The following is a 12,908-nucleotide window of genomic DNA, read 5'->3' on the forward strand; positions in this document are numbered from 1 at the left end:
AGGATCACCTTGTGATTGATGCCGATTACAAAGAAGTCCCACAGCATGTCTCCCAATGCGTTTTTGAACTTACACAGTCCAGCTAGATGTCTTAGGTCGGCAACGAATTCCAACACATCCTCAGAACGAACGTGCTTGTAGAATCGATATCGTGAGATGATGATGCTTTCTTCTGGTTTGAGATGGTCACGTACCAGAGCACACAATACCTCATTGTCCTTGTCCATTGGACTTGCAGGTGAGAGAAGATTCTTTATGAGTACATAGATTTTCGGACCACAAACCGTGAGGAAGACCGCCCTATGCCTAACTGCGTCAGTGGGTTCCTCCATTTTGTTGGCCACAAAGTATTGGTCCAGACGAGCTACAAAATCTGCCCAGTCCTCTCCCTCCACGAATCTCTGCAGAATTCCAATTGTGCTCATTTTTGCATGCGAAGGTTCTTAAGTTACCTCGTCGCCAAATGTTATTTATGTATGTAATAACTTGATAGACTAAATACTGTAAACTAACACAGGTACAAACCTGGCTCTGCTTTATTAGGGACAAAGTGATTACATTATATGATGGCTTGCCTTTTATATCTGGGCCGCACACACGTGCGTACAGCCCAATGACCTCCGACAGTGGCGCCAACTGGTGGCTAGTAACCCCAAGCATACATACATGCCAGGAGACTTCGGCATGGGCAGGCAGAATGAAGTACTGCCGGCGGTACTTCCCCGATAACTCCCGCCGAGCGGTACCTGGGCGGCAGATCGGCAGTACCTGAGGATTTTCCTCAAAAATTTCTTTTCTGGGCGGTACCTTGGGCAGTACATTGACCAAATTCAGGGCCAAAGAAATTAAGACTTGCATTTATATAGCGCCTTTCATGACCACCAAACGTCTCAAAGCGATTTAATGCCAATGAAGTACTTTGGGAGTGTAGTCACTGTTGTAATGTGGGAAATATACAGAAATTAAACATATTTTTCTTGCGAGTGATAAGATGTCAGTTGTTTCACCCTCTCATCCACTCCCCATGCTGTGTTTACGGAATATTGCTGTGGTGCAGCAGTTGCTTAGTGCTAGGCTACCAAACAGCAAGTTCTCTTTGATTAAGGAAGGTCAACTTTGATATCGCCATGGCTTCTTCGATGGCACCTCCCAAACCCACGACCGCTACCACCTAGAAGGACAAGGGCAGCAGGCGCATGGGAACACTACTCCCTCCCTAACAGCATTAACCTTCAGCGCAGTGGTTCAAGAAGGCGGCTCACCACCACCTTCCCAAGGGTAATTAGGGATGGAAAATAAACGCTGCCCTTGCCAGCGATGCCCACATCCCATGAATGAATACATTTTTTTAAAGTCTTTCATTCGTAAATAAACATGGCTCACAATAATTCCAACCTTACATCTGTCAGTGTTAATCTAAATGAAAGATCCTATATTCGAAATGGGGCCGTTCCCCATTCTTCCTCTTTAATTGACTAAGTATCTCGATACCAAAGGTAACTCACGCCAGAACAGAAAACACTCTGCTGATCAGCAATATACCGTAAACACAGTGTGGGGAGTGGATGAGAGGGTGAAACAACTGACATCTTATCACTCGCAAGAAAAATATGTTTAATTTCTGTATATTTCCCACATTACAACAGTGACTACACTCCCAAAGTACTTCATTGGCTGTAAAACGCTTTGAGATGTTTGGTGGTCATGAAAGGCGCTATATAAATGCAAGTCTTAATTTCTTTGGCCCTGAATTTGGTCAATGTACTGCCCAAGGTACCGCCAGAAAATAAATTTTTGAGGAAAATCCTCAGGTACTGCCGATCTGCCGCCCAGGTACCACTCGGCGGGAGTTATCGGGGAAGTACCGCCGGCAGTACTTCATTCTGCCTGCCCATGCCGAAGTCTCCTGGCATGTATGTATGCTTGGGGTTACTAGCCACCAGGTGGCGCCACTGTGGAGGTGGCTGTACTCAGATCTGATCAGCTGTGAAAGGACTGTCAAAGTAAGTAAAATGTCCAGTTTCGGAACAGTTTCTGCAATCATACTGGTAAGAACATTTGTTGAATATTTTTAAAATGTAATTTTAGTATCGTTTAAAAAGTCTCTTTTTTTTTAAAGAGTGTGAGGACTTGATGCTTTTCCATTTCTGATTTTCTTTTTCCTATATTTTGAGTAGCTTTACAATGCATGTCTGTATAGTCAAGCACAGGGAGACTTTGAGAGAGAAAAATAATCATTTTTGAACATTTGCTTGTAACTCTTTTAGCTTTTAAATGATAAAGTTTTCCCGCTTCCGTGGTCTTTGGAATATGCGGGCAGGTTTACTCTCTGCCACAGCCAGGTACAGTCTGCCAAGAAACATTGCTTCAAAGCCACGTGCTGGTCTCAGAACACATCTTTCTGCCGCGCATGTGCTGTGTCTGAAGTTGGCATACAGATTCTATGCATAGCTTTAAACTTTTCAATTAACCTTAATGAAAAACAATTTTACATAAATATTAAAGACAGAACCAGGCCGTTCTCCCAGCTGTGTTGGTGTTAATTCTCTACAGAAGGAATAGTTCTAATCAAAGACTACATGCAGGAATGAGATTGAACCATTTAAATTGCTCTCTTTTAGGACCTGAGAGGTTGATTGGTAATGCATTAACAATTATTACCTTTTTAAAAGGGTACATACACTCTTAATTACTGTTGGGGTGGAAGGAAGACTTCTCCGCCTCGAGGTGGACTCCCTGATATAAGGAATTGACACCCACCCATATTATTGGGGGAAAATATTTCTCTGCCTTGAGGTGACTCCCTGATAAAAGGAGTCGACACCTGCCCTCTCGTATAGTGACCACAGAATCACTCAGGCGAAAACTTCAGTTCAACCGGTTTTTATTCAAGCATGCTCGGGAAGGGTTCCGATGAACACTTCAAAGTACAAGAGTTCTACATGCACAGTTATACGATTTCTTTGAGGTGTGCGACCCTCCTACAAAACTTCTATGACCACCGGTTGGCTGACAGCTTATCAGCGGAGCTTCATTGATTCATTGACCCTTATCAAACTGGCTGCTGAGTGGTTTCCCAACCTGTCCATCTCCCATGGCACTTCAGTCTATTGGAATGTGTTGTTCCACAGTCTAGACTTTGCTCTGGCTTTTTCAGCTTGTTCCGCAGTTTTTAAAGATAAACACACAAGCAAAGCTATTCCCTTTAACCTAATTCCCTTTAACCTGATTCCATGCCATTCCCTTATGCTTCTTGCTCAAGTATACTTATTACCTCCTTACAATTACCAAACTTAATTTTCTTTGGTGAGTTTAATCGGCAATTAATGTGCAACTCCGGCAAGTTCTTAAAAATAACGAGGAGGCTAAGAGTGCTGATTGTGCGAGGCAAATGGCAGAGTGGCATAAATCCACCAGCAAGTTCTGGAGATTCACAACTCATGGCATATCTCTTAATCCCTTGAGCTTGTGGGATGATTTGCGCATTAATAATGGTGTGACTCGTTAACGCGCTATTATTTTTCCAGCACGATGTGGCCCAACATGTCACTTCCGAAAAGATTATGAACTTACCTTGTGCGAGGCCCAGAACACAGACTTCCTCTTTGGCGCTGCAGAGTTGTATGCAGTGTATTACATTATGAAAGCCAGGAGCGCAGTGTACAGCCTGTGCGTAAGCCCATCTCCACCTCTGCCTCAGCTCATCCACTGCTGAAACCCTCATCCATGCCTTTGTTACCTAGATTTGACTATTCTAACACGCGCCTGGCTGGCCTCCCACATTCTACCCTGCGTAAACTTGAGCTCATCCAAAACTCAGCTGCCCATGCCGTAACTCGCACCATGTCCCGTTCACCAATCACCCCAGTGTTCGCTGACTTACATTGGCTTCCGGTTAAGCAACAGTTCAATTTCAAAATTCTCATCCATGTTTTCAAATCCCTTCACGGCCTCACTCCTCCCTATCTCTCGTAATCTATCATAATCTCCCGAGATATTTGTGCTCCTCTAATTCTGCCTTCTTGAACATCCTTGATCATAATCGCTCAACCATTGGTGGCTGTACCTTCTATTGCCTAGGCCCCAAGGTCTGGAATACCCTGCCTAAATCTCTCTGCCTCTCCACCTCTCTTTCCTCCTTTAAGATGCTCCTTAAAACCTACCACTTTGACCAAGCTTTTGGTCACCTGCCCTAATTTTTCCTTATGTGGCTCAGTGTCAAATTTTTTTGTCTTATAATACCCCTGTGAAACGCTTTGGGACATTTTACTATGTTAAAGGCGCTATATAAATACAAGTTTTTTTTGTTTTTTTCAGTAAAAAAAAATAAAAAACAATTTCTGAAGGCTTTTTTGATGCTAGTAGGTTGATAGATCCGAAACAACAGGGTCGATTTGAACCCCCTCTCAACTGCACAGGAACAGTGCACGGGAGGTGTTAAAATCACTTGGCCGTGCAGCACCGATCTAATCGCCCCCAGGGCTCCTTCAGCCGCACGCCATCTGTCCGGATGGCTGAAATCTGTAAACTGTTCAGTTATAAAAAAAACAGCCCGGGAGATTTCCATTAACAGACAGGTGTTGCACACAGACACAGTTCCAAGATCACTTTCTCGCGACCAATGAGGCAAAAAAGACGTGCAACTCGACACACACAAAGACTAAAAAAAAATTCCATTTTCTGACAGGAAGTGTCGCTTACTGTTTTTTTTCAAAGGCTCTCTTCTACAGACCAACAGTCTACCTGCAGACTTGTAGACTTGCTGATTGCACTGCAACAAGCTTGGCGGATCTTAACAATCTAACAGTGTGTGAAGCAGCCATCCGCACACACTTGTGCAACTACAAATAATTACTCTTCCTCTTTCTCGCACTTCTACATGGTTGTGGATTCCGCAGACATAAAGGCAGGCTGCTCAGATCCCTGCTCTGACTGCTGAGATGCACTTGGCCAACATCCTCTGTGATTTGGAGACCATGAGGGTCCTGCCAAAAACTCCTCCACCTTCATCTGTGCAGTGGCAGACTCGGCCATTGGGGCACGAGGCAGCATGTCGAGTACTGACTGAGGGGGGTCAACAGGTGAGAAGTGGAAGCACTTTGAGCCATGAATGCACTTCCATATCCCCTTTCACCCTCATCCCTCTCATGGCCCACCCGCACTTCCCTGCTGGCAATGAGCTGCAGCGCACGTTGCTGCACATCAGTGGGGCAAAGAACTGCCATGGCTAGGGTCCTATCAATCTTATTTAAGGTGGCATTCAGAGTGAAAGACATTGCAAGGGCCTGCATGCACTCGGTTGATGCTCCAGGCAGGTGGCCATCCTTTCCATGGACAAAAACATCATCGCAAAGGCCTGCATCATCATGGAACTCATACTTGAGAGGGACTCCTCCAATCTCTCTGCAAGCGTGCACAGTGTGGCTGGAAAGCCTGCCAGTACATCACACATTCCTGCTGCTGCTCCAGAAGTGTCATCTTCATTGGTGGCCCCCGAGGTTCAGCATCTGCGTCCAGCTGAGCAGAGCTTGGAGCGTCCTGTGCTGTCTGACATGGACTCTCCACTGCTGTCCCTGTCTCCACCATCTGCTCTTGCTCACGTGTGATGTGTGAATCATTCGGTGAAAACACAACTATCTTCCTTACTGATCCAGTGAAGTGTGAGTATCTGAGCAGGTGCATGGTCTGCAGGAGTCCTGTGATGGTGCACCCTCAGAGGGTGTGTCCTTCACTGAGGAATCAGCGTCATACTCCTGGACCACCTCCTGTGGGACGCTTGAAGGCCCTGCGGGAGATTAAAGACATGATTTAGAACTGCCAAGGTAAGAATGTTTTAAGTGATCATTATGCACATGATCATAGTTCACTGGCTGCTGACATCAAGTCAACAAGAGTGAGTGTTGTATGCCATGTGACTGCGTGATATTTAATTCTGTCACCAGGAAGCTGGGAGACCCCCATTTCCCCATCTCCAACAGCCAGACTCACCGAGACTCCGTTGATCTTCAGCGCCGCTTCCTCAGCAGATATTAAGTGAGAGATTGCTGGAAGACCACCTCCAGTTTTCTGCCTCTCCCAGGTGTTCTATGCTGCCTTCTCCTGCAAAGAGGGAAAGAAGAGACCTATGAGTGAGAGTAATGGAATGTTTTGAACACATGGATGGACAACAATTTTTGAAGATGTCTATGAGAGAGTGAGACTATGACATTACATTCGGATGAGGGTGAGTGTCAGTGGTGGATGGACATATGGAATTGTGAGGATGTGCATAATGATGGGCACACCTGCAAGGTACGTTGCTGCGAGGAGTGATGTGTTGGAGTAGCCTTGAGAAGACAGAGTGAGGGGGTTGGCGTGATACACACCTCAGGATGTAGTTGAATGTCCCACTTCAGAGACTTGAGCACATAAATCTAGACTGACACTCGAAGAAGAGCAGGGGAGTTATCCTCCGTGTCCTGGCCAATATTTATCCCTCAATCAACATAACAAAACAGATTCAGTAGGGAGGGGAGATAAGCTGGAATTAGAAAGCAAAAATAAAGAAAGTGAGTTTGAAGGACAGAGGAAACAAGCAAGAAAAAAGGGCAAAAAAAAAACAAATTTAAAGGCTCTCTGTTTAAATGCACATAGCATTCGTAGCAAAATAGATGAGTTGATGGCACAAATAGATACAAATGGGGATGATCTGAAAGCCATTATAGAAACGTGGTTGCAAGGTGACTAGGACTGGAAACTAAATATTCAAGGGCATTTGACAATCCTGAAGGACAGACAGAAAGGAAAAGGAGATGGGGTAGCTCTGTTGATAAAGGATGGAATCACTGCAATAATGATATTGGCTCAAATGATCAGGATGTTGAAACAGTTTGGGTGGGGATAAGGAATAATAAGGGGAAAAAGTCACTAGTGGGCGTAGTCTATAGGCCCCCTAACAGTAGCAACTCTGTTGGTCGGAGCATAAACCAGGAAATAGTGGGGGCTTGTAAACAGGGAACAGCAATAATCATGGGTGATTTTAACCTCCATATTGATTGGACAAATCAAATTGGTCAGGGTAGTCTTGAGGAAGAGTTCATTGAGTGCGTAAGGGATGGGTTCCTTGGGCAGTATGTAACGGAACCAACCAGGGGGCAGGCGATCTTAGATCTGGTCCTGTGTAATGAGACAGGATTAATAAACAATCTCCTAGTAAAGGATCCCCTTGGAATGAGTGATCATAGCATGGTTGAATTTCAAATTCAGATGGAGGGTGAGAAAATTGGATCTCAAACCAGCGTACTAAGCTTAAATAAAGGAGACTACAAAGGTATGAGGACAGAGTTAGCTAAAGTGGACTGGGAAAATAGATTAAAGTCATCATCATCATAGGCAGTGCCTTGGAATTGAGGAAGACTTGCTTCCACTCTAAAAATGAGTTCTTAGGTGACTGAATAGTCCAATACAAGAACTACAGTCCCTGTCACAGGTGGGACAGACAGTCGTTGAGGGAAAGGGTGGATGGGACTGGATTGCCGCACGCTCTTTCCGCTGCCTGCGCTTGGTTTCTGCATGCTCTTGGCGATGAGATTCAAAGTGCTCAGCGCCCTCCCGGATGCACTTCCTCCACTTAGGGTGGTCTTTGGCCAGGGACTCCCAGGTGTCGGTGGGGATGCTGCACTTTATCAAGGAGGCTTTGAGGGTGTCCTTGAAACGTTTCCTCTGCCCACCTTTGGCTCATTTGCCGTGAAGGAGTTCCGAGTAGAGCGCTTGCTTTTGGAGTCTCGTGTCAGGCATGTGAATTGTTGTGTATCTGTAAAGCATGCACTCCCATGTTTCGCTACCAGAGAGCGCATCTCCTGAAGTCCCAAGGGATCCCACCATCCCTTGGGAGCACTGTATATAAGCCGGCCCCTAAGGCCTGTTCCTCACTCTGGAGTGTATTAATAAAGACTGAGGCCACTGTTACTTTAACCTCCCTGTGTGCAGTCTCATCTGTGTTCGGAACACAATATGAATAATGTGGCCTGCCCAGCCGAGTTGATCGAGTGTGGTCAGTGCTTCAATGCTGGTCTGGTCGAGGATGCTAACGTTGATGCATCTGTCCTTCCAGGGGATTTGCAGGATCTTGCGGAGATTTCTTTGGTGGTAGTTCTCCAGCGACTTGAGGTGTCTGCTGTACATGGTGCTGTACAGCCTCTGTAATTGCGCAGACGCAGGCGTCGTCCGTGTACTGTAGCTCGATGACAGAGGTTGAGGTGGTCTTGGATCTGGCCTGGCGACGACGAAGGTTGAACAGGTTCCCACTGGTTCTGTAGTAAAGTGTAGGACAGTTGATGAACAGTGGTGTGTATTTAAGGAGATATTTCCCAACTCTCAAGAAAAATATATTCCAGTGAGGAGAAAAGGGTGTAAAAGAAAAGAGAGCCAATCTTGGCTATCTAAAGAAATAAAGCACGGTATCAAATTAAAAACAAGGGCATACTGTTGTGTATGGAGAAAGGGTCAGACTGAACACTGTGAGCTCAAAGTAAAGTGTGACCTTAGTCTTTTATTACAGGTCTCCAGAGTGCCTCTACAACCTGTGAAGCCTCCTTAAATACCCGTGCTCCCAAGAGATTATGGGATCCCTTGGGACTCCAGGGGATGAGCCCTCTGGTGGCTGTACAGAGTAAATACTAATCCACATATATAACACTCCCCCCCCCCCAAAATCAATAGTGTAACTATTTACAATGTGAGTCGATCTGGGGCCCTTCTTGCCCTGGTTGATTGTCTCGGTGTGAAAGCTGGTGTTGTTGAATCATTTGTTGGGCCCTCGCTGGGCTGCTGTGCAGCTGGCCTTGCTGGGTTGCCTGGTGTGTTGGGCCCTGCAGGGCTGCTGTGGATGATGGGTTCTGCTTCGTGGTCAACCGTAGTGCCGGTTGCCATTGGTGTGTATGTTGGGGGATCAAAAAAGGTAGAGTCCAAGGTGGGTTGTTCAGGATAGTCCGTGAATCTGAGTTTGGTTTGGTCCAAGTGTTTCCGGTGAATGAGTCCATTTGAAAGTTTGACTCGAAACACCCTGCTCCCCTCTTTGACCATGACAGTACCGGGAAGCCACTTGGGAACTTGTCCATAATTTAATACAAATACAGGATCATTGATTTCAATCTCGCGTGACACATTTGCGCTATCATGGTATGCACTTTGTTGAAGCCGCCTGCTCTCTACCTGTTAATGTAGAACTAACGAGAGCCTTGTCTTAAGTACTCTTTTCATGAGCAGTTCAGCAGGTGGGATCCCAGTGAGGGGGATCTCGTGTGGTAGCTAAGCAGGACTCGGGATAGGCGAGTCTGCAGTGAGCCTTCAGTTACCCTCTACAAGCCTTGCTTGATGGTTTGCACTGCTCTCTCTGCCTGACCATTGGACGCTGGTTTAAACGAGGCAGATGTGACATGTTTGATCCAGTTACGGGTCATGAATTCTTTGAACTCAGCACTGGTAAACCATGGTCCGTTGTCGCTCACCAGGACATCGGGTAAGCCGTGAGTGGCAAACATGGCCCGCAGGCTTTCAGCAGTGGCAACGGACGTGCTAGCCGACATTATCTCACATTCAATCCACTTTGAGTACGCATCTACAACCACAAAGAGCATTTTACCCAAGAACGGGCCTGCATAATCGACATGTACCCTAGACCATGGTTTGGAGGGAGAAGACCATAAACTTAGCGGCGCCTCCCTGGGTGCATTGCTTAACTGCGAGCATGTATTACATCTGTGAATGCAGGACACTAAGTCCGCATCGCTACCGACCACCACATGTGGGATCTGGCTATCGCTTTCGTCATTATGATGCCTGGGTGGGTACTGTGGAGGTCATTGATGAAGGTGTCTCTGCCCTTCTTGGGGACCACTACTCAATTGCCCCACAGAAGGCAGTCTGCCTGTATAGACATTTCATCTCTGCGCCGCTGGAATGGCTTTATCTCTTCCTGCATTTCCACTGGGATACTGGACCAGCTCCCATGAAGCACAAAGCTTTTGACTAGAGATAATAAGGGATCCTGGCTTGTCCAGGTTTTGATCTGCCGGGCAGTGACAGGTGATTGCTCACTCTCAAATGCTTCCATAACCATGGCTAGATCTGTGGGCTGCGCCATTTCCACCCCCGTGGTGGGCAATGGCAGCCTACTGAGAGCATCGGCGCAGTTTTCTGTGCCTGGCCTGTGGCGGATGGCGTAGTTGTACGCGGACAATGTAAGCGCCCATCTCTGGATGTGGGCCGATGCATTGGTATTTATCCCTTTACTCTCGAAAAAAAGGATAAGAGTGGCTTATGGTCAGTTTCCAATTCGAATTTTTGCCCAAACAGGGTATTGATGCGTTTTCTTTACCCCATAGACACACGCTAACGCTTCTTTTTCAATCATGCTGTAGGCTCTCTCAGCCTTAGACAGACTCCTGGATGCATAAGCAGCCAGTTGCAGTTTCCCGAAATCATTAGCTTGTTGCAATACACACCCGGCACCATATGACGACGCACCACATGCTAGTACCAAACGCTTACAGGGATCATACAACACAAGCAATTTATTTGAGCATAACAATTTTCTCGCTTTTACAAAGGCATTTTCTTGGCTTTTGCCCCAAACCTATTTGCCCCCTTTTCGTAGTAAGACATATAGTGGTTCTAGCAGTGTGCTGAGACCCGGTAAGAAGTTACCAAAGTAGTTCAAGAGTCCCAGAAACGACTGCAGCTCCGTTACGTTCTGTGGCCTCAGTGCGTTCTCGATTGCCTTCGTCTTCACGTTGGTGGGTCTGATGCCGTCCGCCGCAATCCTCCTTCCCAAGAACTCCACTTCAGGTGCCAGGAAAACGCACTTCGAGCGTTTTAACCTGAGCCCCACGCAGTTGAGCCGACTAAGAACCTCCGCCAGGTTCTGCAGGTGCTCGACTGTGTTCCGACCTGTGACCAAGATATCATCCTGGAAGACCACCGTGTGCGGGACCGACTTCAGTAAACTTTCAGGGTGGATAAAGGGGAATCAGTGGATGTGGTGTATTTGGACTTCCAGAAGGTATTTGACAAGGTGCCACATAAAAGGTTACTGCACAAGATAAAAGTTCACGGGGTTGGGGGTAATATATTAGCATGGATAGAGGATTGGCTAACTAACAGAAAACAGAGAGTCAGGATACATGGTTCATTCTCGGGTTGGCAATCAGTAACTAGTGGGGTGCCGCAGGGATTAGTGCTGGGACCCCAACTATTTACTATATCAATGACTTGGTGTGTAACGTAGCCAAGTTTGCTGACGATACAAAGATGGAAGGAAAAGCAATGTGTGAGGAGGACACAAAAAATCTGCAAAAGGACATAGACAGGCTAAGTGAGTGGGCAAAAATTTGGCAGATCGAGTATAATGTTAGAAAGTGTGAGGTCATGCACTTTGACAGAAAAAAATCAAAGAGCAAGTTATTATTTAAATGGAGAAAGATTGCAAAGTGCCACAGTACAGCGGGACTTGGGGGTACTTGTGCATGAAACACAAAAGGATAGTATGCAGGTACAGCAAGTGATCAGGAAGGCCAATGGAATCTTGGCCTTTATTGCAAAGGGGATGGAGTATAAAGCAGGGCAGTCTTGCTACAACTATATACAGAGTATTGGTGAGGCCGCACCTGGAATACTGCGTGCAGTTTTGGTTTCCATATCTAGGAAAGGATATACTTGCTTTGGAGGCAGTTCAGAGAATGTTCACTAGGTTGATTCCAGAGATGAGGGGGTTGACTTATGAGGAAAGGTTGAGTAGGTTGGGCCTCTACTCATTGGAATTTAGAAGAATGAGAGATGATCTTCTTGAAACTTATAAGATTATGAGGGGGCTTGACAAGGTGGATGCAGAGAGGATGTTTTCACTGATGGGGGAGGACTAGAACTAGAGGGCATGATCTTAGAATAAGGGGCCGCCCATTTAAAACTGAGATGAGGAGAAATTTCTTCTCTCAGAGGGTTGTGAATCTGTGGAATTCGCTGCCTCAGAGAGCTGTGGAAGCTGGGACACTGAATAAATTTAATACAGAAATAGACAGTTTCTTAAACGATAAGGGGATAAGGGGTTATGGGGAGTGGGCAGGGAAGTGGAGCTGAGTCCATGATTAGATCAGCCATGATCTTATTGAATGGCGGAGCGGGCTCGAGGGGCCGTATGGCCTACTCCTGTTCCTATTCCTTATGTTCTTATATCCTACTAGAAACTATTAGGGGATAAAACAGGAATATTCCAAATTAAGTCTAAAAGACTATAGTGGAATTTTGCATTTGTTTTTTGGGGAGAGTAGCTTCAATAAGCCCTTGTGACCCTTAGCTGCTCTCTTTTTCCTATATTATTATGTTATTCTGACCTGTGTTCTCAAGTCAAGTAGTTTTTGAGTCAAGATAGACATCTTAATACTGTTTTCATTGGGGGAAAACTGATCCATTAAAATACTTCCTAGCCTGGCTTTCTAAATTTTACATTTTGCAGTTCATGTAACTATATAAGGATGAGGCTTTGCCATCCCCTCGTTTTATATGTATTCAGATATTTTTTTTTAATATCAGTTGAAAGCCAGGAAGAAACCATTCTCTGTTTGAATTGCATGCTGTTTTTTAATGTGCATAGCTTTGATTTTTGCTGGTTGTTAAATTTGGATAAATATGTAATTATATTTGTTTGATGATTTTATGAACTGTATGCAATATATAATACATATATATAGGTCGTTCCCTCCTATTAGCTTTAGGCCCCTCACAGCCTTAATCCGGCCCTGGGCTACACTTCTTACTGTTCATTGCGTAAGGTATCTTTCAGTAAATAATGCTCTGCTTTGGAAGTTCAATCTATTTACTGATTAATCTAATTCGTTTGTTTTAGTGATCTGGGCAGTAACCAGTAAATTATT

This window comes from Pristiophorus japonicus, chromosome 8, assembly GCF_044704955.1.
Source record: "Pristiophorus japonicus isolate sPriJap1 chromosome 8, sPriJap1.hap1, whole genome shotgun sequence".
In the NCBI taxonomy this organism is placed as follows: Eukaryota; Metazoa; Chordata; class Chondrichthyes; family Pristiophoridae; genus Pristiophorus; species Pristiophorus japonicus.